The 24,065-nt window shown below is 45.3% G+C and overlaps 1 long non-coding RNA gene across 1 annotated transcript in view; it reads right to left on the reverse strand.

The window, feature by feature from the left end:
• Positions 1 to 4,990, reverse strand: part of LOC135900939 (uncharacterized) — a 71,000-nt gene extending 66,010 nt beyond the window's left edge. The window contains exon 1 of the long non-coding RNA XR_011512079.1: positions 4,552 to 4,990. This is a non-coding gene — a long non-coding RNA (uncharacterized lncRNA). The remainder of the gene's footprint in view (positions 1 to 4,551) is intronic.
• Positions 4,991 to 24,065: the final 19,075 nt, after the last annotated feature.

The raw sequence follows: 24,065 nt of genomic DNA on the forward strand, positions 1-24,065 counted from the left end.
GATAAGTGCCAAAGTACCTTTTTAACAATAAAAGTGTAGTTATAATCATACTAATAATAATCTTTATGCTTTTCTACAAATACTTTTCTGCCAAAATGACAAAATGCTTCAAAGGCAGTGCCTGACTTTGGCAGGCAACAAAGTCCGTAAAAATGACGTGAAATAAAAAATAGCAGCTTGTCATGCACAAAGTGTTACAAAATTTAGTTCTAGTGCACTTTATCCAAGTTTCAGAAACTTGTTACACTGCTGCAAAGAAATAAGTTGAACTATGTCTTTTTCTCCAGGCTGACAGATGCGTGGCTACTACTGCTTGTTCTTGTCACATTACTGTGGTGGCAGGTATGCATATTTTCGCTTTGTCAATGGTGCAGACATGCAAAAGCTGCACTTCCTTCGTCCAACACTTATGCGCATGTGCTAGATGCATGAAAGAAACATGACTGCGCTTCGGTACTATAGAGGAGTACACGCTTTGCTCCGCTCTTCCCTGGCCAATGGCAACGCACATGATTCTCGATAACCGTCGCTTAAGTTCCGTTGAAACAGGATCACAGCAGCCGACAAGAGTTTGTAATGGTAAGCGCACAAAATAACAAATCTGCAGTAACAGCGTGTCATTATTCCCTGGTCTGCAGCTTCTAAAGCAGCATCTACCTAAGCCGCCAACCCCACACCGAGTACCTGCGCTCCCCTTGGCAGGAATCCGTGTCAGGCCTGGTGGTGAAGCAGAGGTAAATAACTACTGCACAAGTGAAAGGGATATCATATCGCAGATTTTTTTTAGAAAAAAGAAAAGGCCATTCAAACATGCATTAGATCTATGGACCTGCCAATCACGAATGTGATACTGCGACTGCTACGCCATGAATGATGAACAGAGGGAGAGCTCATTCTGGAGTATTTATCCACGGTTGCATAGTGCAGCTCAGCTAGGGTCAAATGAGCGAAAAGATGTCCCGACTGTAATCCCTAGGCACAGTCCCCAGAGTTTTCTCTCACAGCGTATGCGAGTTAGGAAAACATGGCGCATCTATCGTGTGTCTGCACCTTTGACTAAACAGAAACACGCGGCAGGTACGGCATGATGCTATATGGGATGCCGCCTCACTAGGAACGACACAAAATAATTTCCACTATGTCTGTTTGAGACAAAATGTGCATTTTCCGTTTTCTTATCCCACAAGCGCATAACAGCATTCTACATTTAGACGCAACGATGATCACAGAATTGACTTTCTGCAAAAGGGAAGTCTGGCCTGCATATTAACAAAAGGCAGCTGGTGGTCACTTCTACAGAATCATGTTGAGGATACCATTTCCAACTCCGAGCAAGCGAGTGAGCCACCGCATGTACTGGTGAATGGAGCCAGAAGTTTGCCAGTAGCTGTGCATGGCATCTCATCAAGGGCTACGAAGTGGTCTGAGTGGCACGTTGATGTGATGTTCAAAAGAGCGGCGATAGAAAGGAAAGGATCACAAACGCTATTCAAAATCCAAATGATGCCGCTGCACACTTTGCAAAAACCCCACAGCTTCACTGATGCGCTCTCTTCACACACATGATGAGGTGCCAGAAAGATACTCTTAGTGCAGTAGAAACCTATATTTCAAAGTGAATTTTCTCTTTTATGCAACGCAGCAGCAAACATAATTTTATAAATGATTTTCCAACACAATTCAAGCGAGAACAAAACGGCGCGATATAACTATACCATGCAGTCATGTTTCCTTCCCTTCGGCCTGTATAATCTAATTATTTCTTTAGCTCTATTATATTACTCTATTAAAACTGGTCAGCATTGGTGGTAAACACTGTAGAGCCTCTCTCGCACCACTAGTGAAGCGCAGAAAAGAGAAGACATGGAACAGAATTGTTACATTATCCTATTTGTCCCCCCCCCCCTCCCTATTGACAAATGGATGCACGTTTTCATCATCCCTCTTCACAAGGGTAGAGAAAGCCCCCTTAAGTCACGGCCAAGTAGCACCTCGTGGCTGTCACTTCAATGCTTTGCCAAACATATGAGCAAATACAGTGAAAGCTCGTTAATTCGAACTTCAATAATTCGAATTTATGGATAATTCGAACTGTACGATTTGGTCCGGCCAAGCTCCACAGAAGTGTATGTATAAAAAAGTCCGTTAATTCGAACGCGAGAAGGTTCCCTCACGGATAATTCGAACTACGCTCGCCTGGCACACGGCCAGAGAAACGCGCCTACTGCCTACACACAAGGCTGTATTGCCTCCGAAACGGAGAGAACGGCGAGAGAAGGCAAAATCGGAAAAAAATCTAACCGACGCGGGGTCAGCCAGAAGGCAGCGGCAGCTGCCGCCTCTCCGTTCTACGTAACCTCCGAGACTTCATGCCCGTTGCGAATCTCGGAGGCTTTGCAAATCTTGTACAGCTGCTAATGTTGTGCGGAGATGGCACGGCAAGCGCCATCGTAACACAGCGAATCAAGTACGTCGCAGCTGCGCTTGCAATCAAGAACCAACGAATCAGGGCCTTCGCCACCTTCACATGTTCAGCGTCTTTGTCTCGGCAGTCTTCATCGGTTGTGCACGTCTGTTTTCAGCTTAGGAGGTATCGGCCATCGCGATTCATTGTGATGGTGTTAAGCCTCGGCTAACGTTCGTTTCGGTGGACATCGGTAGTGTGGCACAGTCGGACCCAGAGCTTCGACTTCAAGATGGCGTGTGCCCGCGGCACACGCCATCTTTTTCTGACACGCCAAATTTCTGACATGCCCTACTGCTTCCAAATCACAGAGTACTGTTGCTTTCCTTCACTTTCGTTAGTTCGAACTTTCGTTAATTCGAACTGAAGCGGCTTGCCCTTGCGGTTCGAATTAACGAGCTTTTACTGTAGTGAGTTGCTCAAGTTCTATAAAAGAAACCACCTCCTCGCTCTCACACAGTATGGTTCCAGAAAAAAATAGTACTGTGAGACTGCACTGGCACCCCGGACTGTGGTATAGCCATAGATATGACCCAACTTAATTTTAGTGATGCATTCAATACACTTGACCACGTCGTACTCTTGCATAAAATCACAAAAACAGCCTTTTGTGAACCCCTCCTTCTATAGATGGGTCGATTATTTACTGCTCCGGCTCAGCGGATCCTCTTCCATGGATCTCGCTCTAATGGCTTCATGGTTACAGCTGGTGCCCCACAGAGCTCTGTACTTGGTCCAACCTCGTTCTCCCTTTATACAAATCACCTATGTCTGTCCAACTACATTCTCACAGTTCAGCATGGTGATGACATCACTCTTCTTACTTAGACTTCTTACAATCCCTGCTGTAGTACCCCCCAGATTCATCAGCTTGCCAGTGAGTGATGGTCTGACCTCAACTGCCTCATCCTGAATCTGTCAAAGTGTGTCATCATGCGGGACAGTCATGATTACACTCGAGAAACTGCCACGTATACTCTTTCCGACATCCCTTTTAAATGCACAACATCAATGCCTATCTTCAGCGTCGCCTTTACCCCTGACTTGTCATTTCTGATGCATACTGCCAATGCAGTCGCCAAGGCCAGACGCCTACTGGAATTTGTGTAACAGGTGTCCGACTACTTTCCAACACCGTGCTTGAGCTCCCGCACCTAGTGTATTGCTGTGCCCTGTCAAGCCTGTAGCAAGGCCACTTTATCTATGCCATGTGTCACAGTGTGTGGGTGCATTCGTTTTTGCATGCATTATTATCTCTTACTGTGCATGGCAGGCCGAGAGACACACTTGCATAAAGGTTTTTCCCTTCCTGCACAGCTTTGCACACTGCCCACAGTTATGTTATGAGCAAATAAATACTATTATGCTTATCATTTGACTATTACTGACTGCCACAGTGCTTTTAATACTCATGGCAACCTGACTTTGTGTGCATTGTGCTTTAATTGTCAGTGTGTTTAATGTTGCTGTCCTAAATAAATAAAGCTTGCCATTTGTAACTTCGTCTAGCAGCACCTCAAATGATAGGTCAGCACTGTCACTACAACAGCATGTTCTTGGCTCTATTTAGACATACAATTTTTACATGTCATCTTTGTCGTTTACAAGCATAAGCAGCTGATGAACGAAAAATGTCGCGCACACGTGAATAGCGACAGAAGCAGTGATGACACTACAGCGCTGTAGTGTCGTCTCTGCTTTATTCGTATTTTTTGGGTGCTTGGTCCTAGAAAGTTCTGCCTGTAGCGGTGTCAACTTTCGCTTCTGGAATCACGTTCACAGACTGCGATTTTTTTTATTATAATTTACGCTGACAAATGTATTTTCCGTAGTTGTCGCAATATACCTCATCGCTTCATGGCCAGCCGGTTTATTCCTCTCTTTATCTATCCCATATCGCTGCTCTGTACTGTGTTTCCACGTGGATCGCGAAATTTCTTTCAGCAATATGAAGAATCTTTAAAATCTGCACACACACAAAATAGAACATGGTCCTACGCTGCCGAAAACACTACAGATAGTCACAATAACATTACGGATATTGCCAGCACTTGCAACAAGAAAAGAAAAGCAATCCAAGACAATACCTGTGCAGGCGGATGAGTTCTCGATACCACTGACTGCGGTTGTCGCTCTGCCGGGATACTCACTGAGGGCTAGCACACCTCTTGTTCAGTCCAGAGCTTGCACACGCAGTTTCCCTTCGCGAACACAACGTACCGAAAAACGCGAATAGAGGAGAGCAAGTCAAGCTTTCGCGGGGGGCAAAACATTGAAAAAGGCGGTTCATTACAGGCGCACAAACAACGTGCACTAACGCATGGCGTGCTGCACAGAAAGGTGGAGAGAAACACAAAGGAAATGAAGTTATGGAAATGGTCGGTCGCGCTACCTCCTAGACTTTGCAAGAGGCTAACAGACTTGCGTTTTTCCCTGCACGTCATAAAATATTGTTTCAGTTTTTGGAGAAATATAAAATGGCACCGTTTTTATTTAAATTGCCGGTCTCGAAGGTTATGCTTTGGCTAATAACAAGCCAGAAATTCGTCATACACCTTTGGCTAGCAAATCTCGAAGGCTATGCTTTTGCTTTCTGCATTGGTTGCTGCGCGAGTGAGCCCAATGGGCCAGAGGGCGCTCTCCCGCTGAGGCCATAGAGAAAAATTTCAACAAGAGCGGACACTCCCAGCAGCCAAATTGACTGTAGCACACCAAGCGGATGTTGACTTCTGGTTTCGGTTTTGGGCGCGCGCGTTTTGAACATCAGTTGGTACACGCCGCGCCGGCTCCGCTGCTCGGCGCGGCATTTTTTTTTTTTTTCGCTTCTGCTGAACCTCGCGTGGCCTTGGCGTGGAATCGTTTCATTATTAAGTAGAAATGATTGCGAATGACCTTTACAAGACTGCGCCGTATCTGTCAGGTGCAATTTCATAAAGAAAACGAAAGACGTCTTCTGAAATGATGAAATGTTTATTTTGCTCTACATAAATGCTCGTTCCGGGCTTCTTCTGCATTCATCTAAAAGTTGTGGCACCAGGTAAGCAGCAGTAGTTGCCGTACGATGCTCCACCGGATGCCATCAGCTGAAAGAAAGTAAATTACAAGCATGTATCATTTCGGTATATTGACCTAACAGGAGTATTGCGTGTAGATGCGAAACGTGCGTAAGGGGTGAATGAGCGGCATTACAGATAAATTCACTTTTACGTACATTTCGCAGCAAAGACTCCTCCCAAACAATGCCATAAAGTCTGAACATCCGATTTTCAAGCACCCCTCCTTTCCCGGGCCTTATTTCCTGCACTTTAAGTGCACAAATACACGGGTGACTGCGCGTTTCCAAAACAACTTGGCCTCAGTCGACACGATGGTACGCCAAGTACTACACAAAGGTGGCTACAACACAGGCTTAGCCAGACCATGTTACACGCTCGCAGAATGCCTTCTAATTGCACTCAAGTCAGACTCGTGGGTGCAAAGCCTGTTTTCAGTCGCTCAGAATACAAAAATGTCATGTTCTTGAGCTCCTCCGTGTTATCTTTTACGCGTCCGGCCGGCGCATGCAACGCTCCCATCTTATCACTCTCGGCAATCGCTCGTCGCGTTTTCGAGAAGCGTGAGCACCGAAATAAGGTATATATAAGATGCGTCACAAACTTGTCCCACTAAAATTCAGTACACGCAAAACTAACTCACTATGGCCGGCTTGCTTTTTTGCTAACAGCTTCACAACTTCAGGCACGGCGAGCAAGCCTCAAGATATCCCAAAATGTTCCCAAATAAATTAAAATACTTTTTCGGGTCAAAGAATGCGTCACGAACTTCTACCAGTGAGATTCAGTACACGCGAAACTAACTGCGGCACAGCCGAGCTGCTTTTCGGTAACTGCGTCAATTAGCCGGGCGCGGCAACCGTGCTTCTAAACTACCCCAAATATAACGACGTTAGCTACAATAATGTTGGGGGCCACAGAATGCGCGAAAACTTTTCTATCTTAGGCGCTACGACGTAGTACACGCATGTTACACGCGCAAATGCGTCACATGGCCGAGCCGGTTTTCGCTTTCTGCGTCAATAAGCCGGGCGCAGCAAGCGTGCCCAAAAACTACCGAAATAAGTTAGAGCAATGTTGGGGCTCATAGAAAGCGTCGCAAACATCTCCCAGGACGAGGCATTAACTCAAATTAACTGCGCCAGGACGGCGGAGCTGTTTTTCGCTAACTGCGCCACTCGAACTAAGCCTAAATGTGCTTAAAATGCACCGCACACTGTCAAACACAATTTCTCACCTTGCCGTAGTCTGGCAGTGACGCCGTGTCGAAATGCAGTCGATACGCTAGCGAAGCATAGAGAAGGCCGGGAGCCCCAAAAAATGGGCTATATCCAAAACAGGCGGGTCACCGAGCACGCGAGCTTCGCACGTGCGACCGGCCTCACGCACTCCTGCGGCTTGTCTGCGTATGCACGCGCGTCTGGCGTGCCGCTAGCTTGTTGCTATGCAACGCAACAAAAAGTTGCAAAGTATAAGTTAATTTACGCGCAAAACGTTTTCACTTTTAGTGCGAAGGAATAAAAAAAATAAAACGTTGTCTGGAAGTTTATTTCACATTCCTTTTTTCTGATGCTCGCGTCAACTAACGGATGTTGTTGAAACTAGGCATGACGTGTTTCCTGTTGCCAGTTTTATGCGAAGCATATTACGAGGGCTCAACCCAGCTCCTCAGGCGCGGCGGTGACCATGAAATCACGTGACACCGTGACGTCACGACAGAGGAGAAGTGGCTTTGGCTCAACTCTTGCAAGACGGTCTGGGTGGGAATCGAACCAGGGTCTCCGGAGTGTTTGACGGAGACGCTACCACTGAGCCACGAGTACAACGCTTCAAAGCGGTACAAAAGCGCCTCTAGTGAATGCGGTGTTGCCTTAGAAACGCGCTGTTTCTAAGGCGTGCGTCTCTTGCTCAGGCGCACATTTCGTTGCCGCGCCGAACGCTGCTTTGCTCGACGCTCACCGCGTCCAATGCGGGGCGCGTAGTCGCTGCCCTGTAGCCCATTGTCTTACACCCCTTGGCGGGTCGACGGGAACGCTGTCGCGTTCCACTCTTGAAGGCGAAGAAGTAATGCATGAGTTGTTTCTTCGTCTAGCCGAACCAAATATAGCCAAGCAACAGCAGTTCACCAGGCTAAACAGTGGTTCAACAACTAAAATAAAAGCTAGTATGCTTCGCATCCTGGGCTTAACCTTACCTAAGCCACAGCCATTTTTTTGAAGAGTGTCCCCTCTTGTTGAATTTCTTTCTCTATGCAGAGGCGCTGGGCACGTGCTAAACAGGAAAGGGCCAGGACTAGCCCAGCGCTTGGCGAAGGGGGTGGACGACTTGCGTGAGCTATCCCCTCAGGTGCAGATCGTGGTGTGCACGGTGCCGGAGGTGCCTGTGCGTGACAGTCACGTACAAAGAGCCGTAGTGGCTGCTAATGAGGCAATATGGAAAATGAGCCGAGAGAAAGGCTTCGAGGTTGTCGAAGTAAACAGGAAAGTGAGAAGTTGCGGTGGTTTTAAACGAGACGGGATCCACTTCAATTACAGGTTAGCACGAGAAGTGGGCTGGCGACTTGGTGGTCGCGCTGTTGCTTATTTTAGGGGGCCCGCGGGCGCTCAGGAGGTCACAGTAGATAGTAATGAAGAAGGTCCCCTAGGGGAACATCAGAAGAGCATCGCCGTCGAAAATAGAAAAAGGAGGAAAACAAGAAAAAGAACTCGCCATGCAATAGGTTACATAAACATGCAGGGCGGCAGAAGGAAGGAAAAGTGGGCAGAGATTGAGGAGCAGTTACACAGAGAACAAATAGGGGTGTATGCGGTTACAGAAACGCACCTTAGAGACTCAGAAGAGCCACCAGTTATTGACAATTATGTTTGGGAAGGGTGCAACAGAACTAAGTCGGAAAGAAAGGGAGGGGGAGTCGGAACGCTCATCCATCAGGAAGCCAAATGGAAAAGAGTAAATTCACAATGTCAAGAGAATCTTTGGTTATCAGGTACAATGAGTGGGAAAGAAACTTGGCTGGGCGTTACGTATTTGTGGACCGGAAAAAATTGCACAGAGAAGAATAAAGAGTTAGTGGAATGCATAAGCGCTGATATTAAGGGTTTCGGGAGTGGTGCTGAAATTGTCCCATTAGGTGACATGAATGCCCACATACAGGCTTTAGATGGCTATACCGACAATAACGGGAAGTCAGTGCTGGTCCTTTGTGAGCAAAATAACCTCGTGATCGTGAATACAGGGCCTAAGTGTGACGGACAGATCACGTGGGAAGTGGGAAAGCGGCAATCAACCATTGATTACTGCCTGATGACAGAAGGAATTCATGATAAGTTGAGAGAAATGGTCATCGATGAGGAAGGGTTTAACAGCATAGGGAGTGACTATAAACGCATCATATTGAAAATGGGATATGTAGTTGGGAAAGAGAGCAAGGAGAGCAAAATGGCCAGTCCAAATTTGAACGCTGAACAAATAGCAAATACAGTCACTAGAGTTGAGGAAGAACTTGGCAAATTGCCAAGTAAAGAGTGGGAATATGGTGAGCTTATAAGTGTAATAAAGACAGAAATACGGAAAGAGAACCAACATGTTCGTTGGAAAGGAAAAAAGAAACCGAAAAGCTGGTGGAACAAGGAGATACGAGAAGCGATCGCCGAACGACAGAAAGGATCTCGAGAGCACAGGCAGGCAAAGAAGGCGCAGTTGCCACAGGGTGAAGTAACTAGTAAATGGGAAATATACCGGGAGAAAAAGTCTATGGTTCAAATACTGGTGCAAGCAAAATTAAAAGGTGAAAGTGAACGTTGGTTGTCAGAAATACGTGAGAAACAGAAGGCCGCACCTAGAATATTTTGGAACCACATAAAATTATTAGGCAGGAAGTTAACAACAATACAACAACATATCCCAGACGAAGATGAAAACAGACTCGAAGGAGAAGCGGCAATAAATTACATCCGAAAAGCAACAGCCGAACCTTTCCAAGGCAATGACGAGGTTATACTTGTTGAAAAAAAGAGCATGAAAGAGACCCAAGGGGAAAAGCAGCTGGTGCTAACAAATTTTACCTGGAAGAAAGCGCAAGAGAAAATTCCTAAGCGTACAGCCACAGGGCTAGACGAGGTTCCCATTAGGCTGATAAATGAACTAGGACCAAAAAGTAAGGAAGCTCTGGTGAAAACAGTGGAAAGAACATTAAAAGATAGACGAATACCAGACAGTTGGCGACAAAGTAGAATGAATTTGATTTATAAAGGAAAGGGGGAGAAAGACAAAATTCACTCGTATAGACCGTTGACCATTACATCGGTAATATACAGGCTAGCAATGCAGGCAATCAAATTAAAGCTTCAAACATGGACAGAGAATAATGGCATTTTGGGAGAGCTTCAGAATGGCTTCAGAATAGGTAGGCGTTTGGATGACAACTTGTTTGTTCTTACTCAGTGTATCGAAATATCAAAAGCAGAAAGCAGACCATTGTATGTGGCCTTTTTAGACATTACAGGAGCCTACGACAACGTGGACCGCAACATTTTGTGGGATATCCTGGAAGGGGAAGGCTTAGGTAACGATTGTATACAGCTTTTGAGAGAGATTTACCTAGAAAATACCGTTTGCGTTGAATGGGAAGGGATGAGGAGAGAGGAGAAAGTTCATATCAACAAGGGACTGAGGCAGGGGTGCCCTTTATCCCCGCTGCTGTTTATGATGTACATGGTGAGGATGGAGAGGGCGCTAGAAGGATGTAATATCGGCTTTAATCACTCATACAAACAGGTGGGTACAGTAATAGAGCAGCAGCTTTCAGGTTTGTTTTATGCCGATGACATTGTGTTGTTAGCTACCAAGCAAAGTGATTCGCAACGTCTGGCTAATATCTGTAATATCTGTGGACAGGAAGGCAACAATTTAGGTTTGAAATTTAGTGTTAGAAAATCAGGTGTTATAGTATTCAATGAAAACAGTGAACAGGCAGTGTAGATACAGGGCCAATAAATACATCGGGTAACAGAATATATAAATACCTTGGTATATGGATAAACGAAGGCAATGGATATATGGAAACACAGGAAAAAACCATAACAGTAAAGGGGAAGAGAAATGCAACCATAATGAAGCGCAGAGCGCTATGGGGATACAATAGGTACGAGGTGCTCCGAGGTATGTGGAAAGCTGTAATGGTTCCAGGGCATACTTTTGGAAATGCGGTTGTTTGCTATAAATCAGGGGTACAATCAGGACTCGATGGGAACCGAAGGTCAGTGGGTCGCCTCGCATTGGGTGCTCGCGGGAAGACTACAAATGAAGCTGTTCAGGGTGATATGGGCTGGACTAGTTTTGAAGGGAGGGAAGCTCGCAGTAAAATTGAGTATGAAGAACGGCTGAGGAATATGGAAGAAAGTAAATGGGCTAGGAGAGTGTTCAGGTATCTGTACAGGAAAAACATTGATTCGCAGTAGAGGAAAAAAACTAGGAAGCTTACCAGCAAGTATGCGGCCTGTAGGGTGGGCAACACAGCAACAAAGAAGGTCAAGCGGAAAGTCAGAGAGGCTGAATTAATCTCATGGGTGGCGGCAACGGAAAAGAAACCTGCCATGAGTAACTACTTAAGAGGAAAAAACGAAATCAGGAAAGAAACCATTTATGATAACTCAAAGGGAAGCTCATTACTTTTCGAAGCGAGATCGGGATGCCTTAGAGCACGCACCTATAAAGCGCGATATAAAAAGGAAGAAGAAGCATGTGCTTGCTGCGGTAAAGCAAAGGAAACGACGGAGCATGTTTTATTAGAATGTGAAGACATCTACCCAGCGGTCGATTTAGGCACCACTGGCCTCCTTGAAGCCCTTGGGTTCAGAGGGAGCAGTGGTAAAGCAAACATGTCCGCAATAGACATTAGTAAGAGGCGATTGGAGGATTGGTGAAAGAAAAGTAGGGAAACGAGAAAAGACGGAGACGTACAAAAGCACAGTTCGCAATACGGGACCAGAAAATTTGGGCGTGGTAGTTCATAGTGTTTTTTGTTTCTATTTTTCATTGTTTAACCTAGGTAGAATATTAACCAGTATAGTAGCAAGAGCTTGGTGGCGCAACCCACCACCCCGTTCCAAAGGGGACGCTCATAACATCCATCCCATCCATCTAGCCGGAGTGGAATTTGCAGTGGAGGAAAATAACTATTTTTTTTTATAGAAAGCTTACCAGCAAGTAGTGGCCTGTAGGGTAAGCAACAAAGAGTGTCAAGCGGAAAGTCAGAGAGGCTGAAATAATTCTCATGGGTGGTGGCAATGGAAAAGAAACCTGCCATGAGTAACTACTTAAGAGGAAAAAACGAAATCAGGAAAGAAAGCATTTATGATAACTCAAAAGGGAAGCTCATTACTTTTCGAAGTGAGATCGGGATGCCTTAGAGCACGCACCTATAAAGCGCCATATAAAAAGGAAGAAGAAGCATGTGCTTGCTGCGGTAAAGCTAGGGAAACTACGGAGCATGTTTTATTAGAATGTCAAGACATCTGCCAAGTGGTCGATTTAGGCACCACTGGCCTCCTTGATGCCCTTGGGTTCAGCGAGAGCAGGGAAAAAGTAAACATGCCCGCAGCAGAGATAAGTAAGAGGCGATTGGAAGATTGGTGGCAGAAAAGTAGGGAAACGACAAAAAACTGAGACATACAAAAGCAAAGTTCGCAATATGGGGTCAGAAAATTTGGTTGTGGGAGTTCATAGTGGTTTTTCTTTTTCTTTTTTTTTAACCTAGGTAGGTAATTGGGCAGTATAATAGCAGGGGCTTGGTGGCGCCGCCCACCACCCCGTTCCAAAGGGAACGCTTATAACATCCAGCCGCATGGTGAGGATGGAAGGGGCGCTAGTGGAAAGTAATATCTAGTAACATCGGGTTTAATCTCTCATACAAACAAGCGGGTACAGTAGTAGAGCAGCAGCTTCCAGATTTGTTTTATGCGGACGACAACGTGTTGCTACCTAACAAGCAAAGTGATATGCAACGTCTGGTTAATATCTGTGGACAGGAAGGCGATAATTTAGATCTGAAGTTTAGCGTTAAAAATCTGTTATGGTATTCAATGAAAACAGTGAAGAGACAAAGTCAATTTTTTGCCAGTCTTTCCCACAGAGAAATTTGAATACCTGAGCAATGGCAACTAACTCCTTCTGAGATAGACACAGTGAGGGCTCCACGAGAGGTTGCGGTCAATAACGACACCCGGAAAGCTTCGTACGAAGCTTTCTGGGTGTCATTAGACAATGCTTGACCATTGTTCGAAACGGGATACAACGACATTTGTTTGCGCATAAAGCCAACCAATGCACACTTTTCAGTACACACCATGAGGTCTTGTTCTCGGAGATAATACGCCGTCATGGTTGCTGCCCGCTGAAGCCTGGCCCGTACCTGAGGGCGAGTTACCGCAGAGGCCCAGATGCAAATGTTGTCGGCGCATATTGAGACCTGAACTGTCGGCGGTAAGTAGTCTGGAAATCCTACCAGGATGACGCTGAACAATATGGGGCTCAACAATCCGCCCTGCGGCACACCACGGCAGAGGTAGTGTTCCGAAGCTGGGCCGACTTCGGTCTGTAAAAAAAAAGCACTTTTCAGTAAAATAGTCCCGAATCCATTGATACATCCGGCCAAAACTCCCACAGCCTGAAGTGAGTTCAGCGTTTCCTCATGGGGGACGTTGTCACATGCTCCTTTGAAATCTAGAAAAAGTGCCACTGATAGGCGCTTGGCACTTTTTTGTTCTTGGACCCAGGTAACGATGTTAATGGTGTTGTCGATGGACGAGCGACCTCGATGAAAGCCCGCCATGGCGTTCGGATAGATGTTGAATCGCTCGAGTTGCCGTTCCAAGCGAGCAAGAATCATTCTTTCCACCACTTTGCCGATGCAGCTCGGAAGCGCCGTCGGATGATATGATGATAGAGCAAGCAGAGACTCTCCAGGTTTCAGAATGGGGGCCAAGTGGATCGATTTCCATTGTTTAGGAGCGACGCCGTTGTGCCAAGACTCATTGTAGTAGTTGAGCACTATCTCAGCACGTGCATGATGTCCAAGGTGGAATATAGGGCGGCGACGTAAAGCCACCTGGTCCTGGTGAAGATAAAGGTTGATTGACGATAAAGATTTAGTCCCATAAGGTTTATAACGGCCGATAAGGGTTGGTAAAGGTCTGTACTGGACGGATCACGTTCCATAAGCTTGATAATGACACCGGGTGGCGGGGAGATGAACAAGTGACGCAAGGCTTACGTATACTTAGAGAACTCCCAGAGACGTTTCTGCGTGAAATTTTCTCTGTGGGCGCTGAGACCGATTACGCATGCACGCTGTTGAAATAGTAATATTTCAACGGCAAATCTGTATATACACCATTTCGCTACCTATATAGAGGGTCCTGAATGTTTCGTTGCGCGTGTTCTAAAAAAGGTTTTGCACTCACCGTTGCACTGTTATTGCTCAAATTTTGCAGATAACACTTGGCGCAGTTTCTTGCTTGGTTTTTAAGAAAGAATTGCAAATTTGCCTGTGCTTGTGTGGATGCGAGCTGATGCCACGACGGCGCAAGCATAAACTTGTGTCGCCACCTGTCGTCATCTGCAGAAAGCAGCGTTTCAAGGAGGGAAGTCGCCTGTTCCCGAAGCGGGTTGCTAACAGGTTGCTAAAAGAGGAACATTCGACAAATTGCCCCCGTGAGGATGCCAGAGCTATAGTGGCCGTGGGCAAGTGAAAAACGCCATGATTCCTACATACGCCTGGTATATCACATAGCCTGAAAATGATATGAAGTCGCGCTAACGTACGGGTTGTTTTTGCAGTTTAGGCTAAACCCCATGAGCGCGATTTTGTGCGCGACAGCGACGAGCGACGGCTTCGAGCGACGGATCGGACCATCGATTGAACAGATCGCTCGGTCCTGTCGCGCGATCGCTCGGTTCTGCAAATAGAATTCGTCGCTCGTCGCTCGGAAGTGCTATGAGCGACTAGCCAAATATGAGTAGGCAGCCGGAACGGGATGTACATTAGTGACGTACTACCGGTTTGCGCACTAGCGCGCTTCAAAGTATATAAACGGAACGAGCAAACTACCAAATTTTGATATGTAAACAAAATAAACTTATTGCAAGACCTTCAGAAATACTTTATGTTGCTTTGTACAGCCAAACAAATCAACTTAAATAATCATAGCAAGTGCCACGCCAGGTTTTGGCGCTAACTCGATCCCCTAATGCCGGCAACACTGGAGAGATGTCTTGCGAAGCGGTCGCTCGCTGGGAGTTTGACATCTGGGCGACGAGCGAACGCGACAGCCATCTCCATCACGTCGCTTGTCGCTGTTGCGCAAGACATCGCTTGCATGTGGTTTATACTTCAAATACGTGAAGTACCTTGTGCAAAACCACTAACCCAATGAGGACAAAAAAGCTGGTGTGTGATAAAAGTCACAAAGATCAGTTCGTCGGATGCGCCGTAGGGGTTTATCGCATTCCGCTGTCACATTGTAAATGCGCATGGCCAGACTGGAAGATGCATCAATGACGCTTAAGAGAGCACAGAAATAAGCGTCAGAGTGTATAAGGCGGCGGTTTCCTTGCTTTTCATTGCAAAACGTGTCCATGTCGGCCATGTCGCCCCCACTTCTAGAAAATACTACTATTGTATATAGGGATAAGCCTGAGTGTGTAAGATTAACAACAGAAAATGTGCAAATTCTCTTGGCCGCTGACCAATGCACCAGCAAACCGCCGCAATCACTGTCCGCGAGAGAGTTAGATTATTTGCGCATGGCATGCGAGCTTGTGTTTTCTTGTGTTTTCCTGGTGTACCAGTTTTAGATTGTTGTCATGCCGTCATGTAGGTGTATCTTCATGGTTGATATCGCTGTGCACATGGTTGTTTGGGTGTGTATATGTACGACCGATCCCGGAAGTAAATTTTCGTTGTTTATAGTTAGCGCTAATTGTATTCGTCTTCGTTTCTTCTTGTGTCCTTGTTTTATTGCGCTATCCGGATACCTTTCCATGACGGCCGACTAACAGGCCCATATCGCCACTCTCGTCGATTTCATCTGTATATGAAAGCAGCCCCAGGTAGCCCAATGGGTCTTCGGAAAGAAGGAATCACGGAAACGATTGGACGATAACATGAACAACAGTTTTAGAGAAAGGATGTGCTAAAACTGAATCGATGAAACTGGGAAATAGAGGCCAATGTAATATGCATGGGTGGTCTGGCGATCTCCTTCAACGCGCCAGCAAGTGAAATGAAGTAGAAACATACAAGTCCCATCGAATGGCATTGGCTATTCAGATCGTATTAGATTACAGAATTCGCTGTTAAGAATGGTCGAATTGTCGTCCCGGTTCGAATGTAACGCATAACAGCACTTTGTAGTTTCGAGGGCGAGTGACCGATGCAAGGGAGGACTGTTCCGAATGACTCTGCTGTTGGCGAATCGCGGCTGTTGCGCAGAGGCGCACCAGTTCCCGAGCGAATTAACGCAAGGGGGTTGATAATTTCTGCTTAGCAAGTTCCTAGCTGTCATTCCGTATAAACGCCATATTTTGGGGCAGCCTGTAAATCTCGACTGCTAGCTCGATTCGGACAAGGAATTTCTAATTTCCTTGGAGAGTGTCACCATGTTTGCATCTAATTAAAACTGAGTGCATGAGGTAGCACACTTATCTCCTTCAACGAACAAAGCATGTCCATATATATATCTCGGCGTGTACGTGAGGCATGTCGTTCCTTTGATTGCTTCATTAATGACTATATGAAATAGTGCACAGAATAACAGAAAGTAGCCGTTTATAATATACAAGCTGCTCAATTGAGCGGGCGTACAATTGGGAGCATCATTACAGGCTGATATGAAATATAACATAAGCATAATCTGTTCTTCTGGGAAATCAGACTCGAGAGTAATTTTATTTTGCTTACACCCCTGGAAAAATGCCGGAGGACGCAGGTAACTTTTTTTTTTACGTGAACAAGTTTTGCGGTTTTACGGGGCAAAATGGCCATGTGATTATTCGGCACCCGGTTTAGTTTACAACACCTGGGGTTCTTTAACGTGCACAGAAATATAGGTACGCGACTGTCTTTCCATTTCACTCCCATTGAATTCAGTGGCCTGGATTGAATCCGCGAGCTCGAATGTTTAGCAGCGCAATGCCATAACCCATAATTAGGCTACCGTGCCTGCTTAAAAAAAACAAAACAAAACAAAACATGGACTGGCAAAAACTGAACACGGCTTACGGGTCAAAGATTAGTATATGAAAAACTTAAATGAAACACTTCTCGGTACCCGAGGGCCGACCGCATTGAAAGACCCTGTGCCAATTATTCCACATTCTGTTACGCGAGGAACGCGCAAACATGAATGGAATATTGCGCAGCAGTTCGTTTTTTAAGTATTATACTTCATGTAAATCTGAGAACCGGGCGCTGATATGGGGCAGGTATGTTTCATTCGTTAAAAACGGAAAACAGCAAGTTTACAGTTTTTATTTTCTGTTGACGTTTAGCAAGACCTACTGATGAAAAACTATATGCACACACACACACACACACAAAAAAAAAAGGAAATGAGAGACACATATGCTACATGAAGCGCACACAAAATATTTGTTCTCCAAGGGAAATTACAGTGACGTAGTAGAACGAAAGCCGACACTGCGGCTGCAGTGCACGTACATTAACGGCATAAAAAGAGAAATGAATTTGTTCTTAGGACTTAAATACACGTCGTACGCAACTAAGAATACTATTTCATCGGTATGATCGCAAATACCAGCGCGTGAAGTTGTATGAATGACCCTGCCGAGTAGTATCGCCAGCAGTTTCCAACGGCACGACCTTGATGCGGCCCACTTCACTTTAATGATGATGACGATGATGCTTTATTGGTGATAATTTATTGGCATCCCTTTTGGAATGGGGTGTTGACAAATAGTCCCCTAGCCTGCTTGATTCAATCAGGCGTGCTATACATGGTATTCATCCTTGCATTTCTGTATACGTATTCTTATTCTCTTTTTCCCCCCCAAAAAAATTCTCAATCTACTTTGTACCGCTACCTATGCCGGTTCATGATCCGGTTGTATCAATCTCTTTTCTCCTGCCTTTTTTCCTGCCTTTTTTCAACCAATACCCGAAACGTCTTTTGCTTATCTCGACCGCTGACCGGTTGATGCTTCCGTCCATTTTAAATCGAAGCGCTTCTGGAAGGTGTACGTTGCGTACTGGCCTCGCTGGGGGAATCCCTTCGCATTTTGTTAGGATGTGCTCAGTGGTCTCGGCACTTCTTCTGCAGCATACACAGGCCTCATCTAATTTCGAATATTTCCTGTGGTATGTTTTTTTTTGTCCTTAAGCAACAAGCTCGAGCCTCAAATAGCAAGCGTTATCGCACAAATTTGCCTCTCTAATATCTTTTTTCAAATTCTTGTAAATCTCCATGGCCATTTTCGTTTCCGTTCTTTGCATCTGATGCGCTGTTTCTGTTTCTCTCACTTTCTTCCTGATTCCCCCTGGTTGTCTATGTTCACTTGGAATTGCCCTGTACCTGGTTGCCAACTTTCTTGACCTCTTCCTGCACTCTGTGTCCATGCTTTTCAGGTGCAGATAAATGTGCACTTTAGCCGCCTATTCATTTTGACCCATGTTCCCGAGTCTTTCTTCAAAACTAATCTTTGATCTGCGCTTCTCTGACTTAAAACGAGGCCCAGCCCATGTCCCCCCGCACTGCCTCATTTGGGGTTTTGCCGTGGGCCCCCAAAGCCAACCGGCCTGCCCATCTTTGGTTAACATCCAGCCCTGGCAAGATACCCGTTTTCAAACACGGAATAGCAATTGCGAACGTTATCGCTGGCACCATTACTCCTCTCCATATTCTCCGCACAACCTCATATTTATTGGGGTCCCAAAGTGCTCTATGTTTCATTATTGCTGCATTCCGCTTGCCCTTTATTTTCACGTGATATTGATGGATGCTTGAGAAGGTCCTTCCTTTGTTTATGTATACGCCGAGCTATTTATATTGCATGACTATCGGTATGGCTTGCTGTTATGTTGACACCCCGTAATTGCTCATATCTTCATTTAAGATTCTAATTCACAATTTCTCTTTGCTAAACTTAAAGCCTAAACTTAAGGTCCGCGTCCCTGCGTTGCCAGACATATTCGCGAGTGTCTGTAAATCTCTTGCGTTGCATTGCTAGTAGCACTATGTTGTCCGCATGCATCACTCCGGGAACCTTCTGTGGCACCATTTGTATACGTTACGCATGTATGATAAGTCAAACTGCTTTCCAGTCGTATTTTATGCCATTGACATAAAGCGAGAACAACAATGGAGGCAGAGGATATACTTGGTGAATTGTCACCGTTTCCTTACATTATACACGCCGACTCTTTATAGAATGGCGCCTTCTAGGTTTTAAGTGCTTATCTTAAAGGCTGTTCTTCTTCTGGTTTAATCTGGCGGAAGTGATTTTGCTAGCTGGAAACACGTCGTAGACGTCGTCTAGGAGTATTTCAAGTTTAAACAGCGCGAAAAGGCGGCGACAGAAAGGAATACAGACACACAGCACAGCGCTGGTCCTGTACGTATGCGTTCCTTGTTGTCGCCATCTTTTTACGCTGTTTAAACCTGGAATGATAGAGTTAGTTGGGCTGTTTTTCTTCACCTACACTCCACACAGACTCGTGCAGAACAAGGAAGTTGTATACTTAGATTTCAGGAGTGGAGTTGGCTCTCCAAAAGCGAAGCCGGTCGCCGCATCTTTCTATAGGCAAGAAGACAGCCGGCGTAGCCGCCGCATCACAACGCATCACAACGTGCTTATTTATTGTACAAAGACACTGACTGTACGCAGTCGGAACAGTGGTTAACTGATTTACGCGTCAAGTAGTCGCTGGCATGTCGCTGCGCGTGGTATATTATTAGCGCAGCTGGCTGTGACGTGCGGTGCGCCTTTTCCACGATCCTCTGTATTTGGTTGGCACATATTGCGTAATGCGAGTGTTTGTAATAGGGAAACCAGTAAGAGGCATGCGCAAAAAAGATGAGCGGTCGATTTAAGGCAAAAAAGGGAATGGTTGCAAGCACAAGGCTCACCCAGCCAAAATTATCAAGCGACTGAAATGAATTGAAATGGAAATCCAGTACAGTTTTTCGATCCCTTCTGAATGCCTCTGGCATGTATCAAACATGTCCCGTTACATTGTATATGTTACGTTGTTGTATATTTGTTACGTCGTTGTTGTTGTTACGTTACCAGTATACCAGTTATATGCATGCAAATATACACACTTTGAAAAGCTCAAGTGTCACTGGAAAGTGTTTTCTGCTATTCCTAGGCTTGTGCAGCATTGGTGACTGAAACGTTTCCCTGAATACATCCCACGGGGCCAGCGCAACGTGTATGCTGGCGATACTGCTCGACGCGCAACCTACGAATCCGCTATACAAATATAAAGTATTTCAATATGCTAAATGCATGATTTGCAGTGCCTTTCATGATAAAACCAGCTTGGCAGTGTTGTACCAAAATTAAATAGGAATGCTAAGATCAAATGAAAGAGCCAAATGGCCACTTAATCCAGGCAGGTGAGATAAGCCAGAAATAATATCAGCTCGAGTTGTAAGAATAACGCCAAGCATATTCGCAGTGACATTAGCAAGGAGAGTAGGTGGAAGCACAATTTGCGAAAAAGAAAAAGTAACACAGAAGTCAAGGAATTCTTCGCGATAAATACAGTGACAAAGCGGGCGGATCATACGACCATAATATCTTCGAAAAACTTAAATCACCTGCGAACACTGTCGGTTACCAGGCATGCCGTTTTAGAATAGAACTGAATACATCGTGTAATTTAGAAAGAAAGTTAGGAGGGTTATTGAGAGGACAGTAACAAACGCCGTGTACTGTTTTCAGGTGTCCGAATACAATGCATGCCCAGACAGTTTCAAAGTCATTCTCCACGGTAACTTGACCTGATTTTAATGAGTTATACATAGCTAGTAGAACGCCTCTTCCTTGACGTCCAAAGAAATTACGACGGTACATTGCGAAACGAGATGAGTCATGAAATATCTCACCGCCGCTTACAGCAGTGTTAAGCCAGGTTTCTGTTCGAGCGATGACGTCAGAGCCAGCAGTATCTGCAAGAGCGCGTAATTAACAGAGTTTATTGAGTGTGCTCCTACCGTTAGTGTGGAAGGCGGACGCATCGTGAGTAAATGACCATCGATCACGCCCCCTCCCCTGGGCTGGGTAATAATACTTTGCATTTGTATCATGACACGATGCAAGGTACTCGGGCAACAAGTATTTGACATACATATACAAGATACTACCACAATTATTGCATCCGATACGATACTTTCCATTTGTACATTAAGATACTGCGATAAATTCGGAGATTTCGTATTATACATCTATATAATGTAACAACAAACGCGCATGCACAAACATGTTTCCGTGGAAATTTCTCAGCTACAATCAACTTTGTTTTATTTGAACGAAACGCCTGTTAGTATCTCTAAATGTCTGTGTTTCTTTCTCAATGTATAATATTTTCATTCGCAAACAATTTATTGAGGGTTACTTTAGCTGTTTAACGTGAAACCTCTTTACACGCTGCGCTGTCAGAGGCTCTTGCTAGTCGCTTTTGTAATGGATGGGATCTGCTGCTATGCTTGCCGACCAGCTTGCCGGTCGCCATCTAAATACAAGAACATAAATAAGAAGCCTCTACCCGATAGCGTAAATACCACTGTAAAGTTTTACCTCTTCCGTAAACGTATTAGCTTTTACGCACGCAACGTATGGTCCAAAATTTGCTTTTGGTGCTTGCGAACAACAATCACGCGCACAAAAATAGTCGCCTTATGCACAACTCTCCCGGAAGCAGCGTGTTCCACGCTTTTGTTCACAACAGTCAAACTTACATCTACGAGATGCTTCAAATCGCTGATAAATCGCTGATGTGTGAAAACCACTAGAAGCAAGGCAATCCCATTCTTGAATTCTTCTGACTTCGTAGCAAAGCACCGCCCAAGAGAAACTTCATAACGATGCTATAGCGGCATCAGAATTTTCGCGAAAGACGTGGCACGCATTGTCGCACGCGGCACAGTACGGTGACTAGGAGCAAGTGCTATGGCAGCGACGCAACTGAAAAGAAGAAATCAAGAATAGGTCGGCTGCGCGCAGACGTTCGCGCGCTTGTTTTTGTCGAGACGCTGTGAGTGGCACCATGTGACTCTGCTCCACCAATAAGGACTCGCGGACAGCGTCACCTGCCCTCGCTGGAGGGCTCTGGCGGAAAGGCAAAAGAATGCCGCTGCTGCTAGTTTTATTCAGGTGGCTCAGTGGCGGCAGTATCAGGGGACGTATTATGCGACGATCCACTTCGGCGACACTATCGCCTTGACCATGCCGTGGCCGTCAGGCGCGCAGTGAGTGGCTGGTTGAGTAAAGTCGGATGAGCTGATTGGCTGGTTGAACACTACCTCATCCGATTTTGCTCAAGCAGCCAAACAGCGCGCTCCTGACGGCGATACTATGGCCGAGGTGACACTGTCAGCGAAAGTGATCGTCGCAGTATACGCCCCCAGCTTGAGAAGCGGAGTTTAGCGAACGTTTATAGTTCCGCACGGTGATGTTGCAACAGCAGTATTTTGTACCTTAGGATACACGGTACGTTCTTTCATGTATCGTAAATACATATACTAATACACGACTTTGCAGACGTATCATGATACCGATAAAGATGCCCAAAGAGTATCTAAGATAGTATTTAAGATACATGTATTTTAGATACTGCCCAGACTACTTCCCAGGGCTTTTCGATGAAGCGGAGTTCGTAGCTACAGCAACGCTTTGTTTGTGGGCGACAATTATTGCTTCCTGAAAGGGGTCGCCACTGGCAGGCTGCTTGCAAGCTTTCATGCAATTATTTTGGTGTCATGCGCATAACTATTGCACCATTGTACAACAACCCGCTTTGGTACCCAGTGTTCGTATTACACCAATACACTTGCAAGCTAATAGCTAGGCCAATACATGCTACCATTGTATTAGGTCTATTGTTTCATAGACCAATACCGGTATCATTGATGTATCAGATCTATCTTATAACGCAATGGACCAGTAAAGGCTACCAGTTTTACCAGTGTATCAGGTCTATTGTTTTATAATTCAGTAATGTGAAACCAATGAAATTTCTGTATTGCAATTTTTTCTAGGGCGAACACTTCGGCATCGTGATCTCTGTCTCCGTCTTAGGGCACACAGGGTTTGTTTCGCGATATTAGGAAGCTAAATCGGTAGTCTGCACGAGGACGCACGGCCTGTCTCAGATATTCCTTTAGCTTCAGCCCATAAAAACACTCAGGACGGCTGCATGACACAATCCTATGCTTACTCCGCGTCAGTCTATAAATTGATTTGTTTACAGTACATTGCGTTCGGGATCGGTACACATTTTTTTTAGTAGACCCACCCTTTCGGATCCGGTTTTAGGCGCTCGCAAGTCAATGAAACTGATAACCAGTACTGATCTATATCATTATGAAGTAGACCGGATATACTAATAAAACTAGTATTGGCCTATAAAACATTTCCTTTCAGCTGTTTCTGAATCGCAATGGCCCAAGGATTAGGCAAATGTTGGAGCAAGTAATCGACGGCACTTTGAAGAGTCGCAAGTTCATGCTAACTTGTAACATAAAAAAAGTCACATAGAGATGGCGTTCGATGGTACAATCACAGCCCTGCGTCATGTGTTGAGACGAGCAGTTGGTCTTCAAAATAAATAGAACGCTCTCTCCTTCACGCTCGAGAACGGACCCATTCTATTGTAATGGCTGCCGATTAGTCACAAAATTGTTGGTAGAGACAACGCAGATGACGCTATTTCTTCGGCTCAACAAGATCTGCACGTGGCATACGTATGTCAAGAACGGATGCGGCTCAACGACTTCGCTCGCTGGTTCGCCACATTCAATTTCGGCAAAGGAATTATCTGCTGAGCGAACCTGGTTTCACTGAGCGAACCAGACGCGTCTGCGCACCGACGCCCCTTAAGTTTTCTTTGGCCTCCTTTTTCCTTGGCCATGATTTTTGAGGATGAGATCTTCTTTGAAGACTCCAGATTGATTTTGTGTTGATGGTATCTGGGCTGCCGCTTTCGTTAAAATAAAGTGGTTTGATTCCTTTTAGTTCATGTAGGGTAACAACAAAAAAAAATGCCGAAATGAAGCTTGGAACGAAAAAGATGCACCAAGTTAGCGTAGACCTATGTACGGGACCATAATATACGTAATATACGCAATTATATGCAAACTGGCCGAAATTACACCGTGAATATTTACTGTGATAGTGAACATTCATCTGCGAGAGTGATCACTTTTCTCTCTCTCTCTCTTTGTTTCTTTGTTTTTCTTTATTTTATTTCCCCATGTTTCCCCTTATCCAATGTAGGGTAGCCGACGCGGCCCTGCCTTGATTAATCT

This window comes from Dermacentor albipictus, chromosome 2 (assembly GCF_038994185.2).
Source record: "Dermacentor albipictus isolate Rhodes 1998 colony chromosome 2, USDA_Dalb.pri_finalv2, whole genome shotgun sequence".
NCBI classification, from domain to species: domain Eukaryota; kingdom Metazoa; phylum Arthropoda; class Arachnida; order Ixodida; family Ixodidae; genus Dermacentor; species Dermacentor albipictus.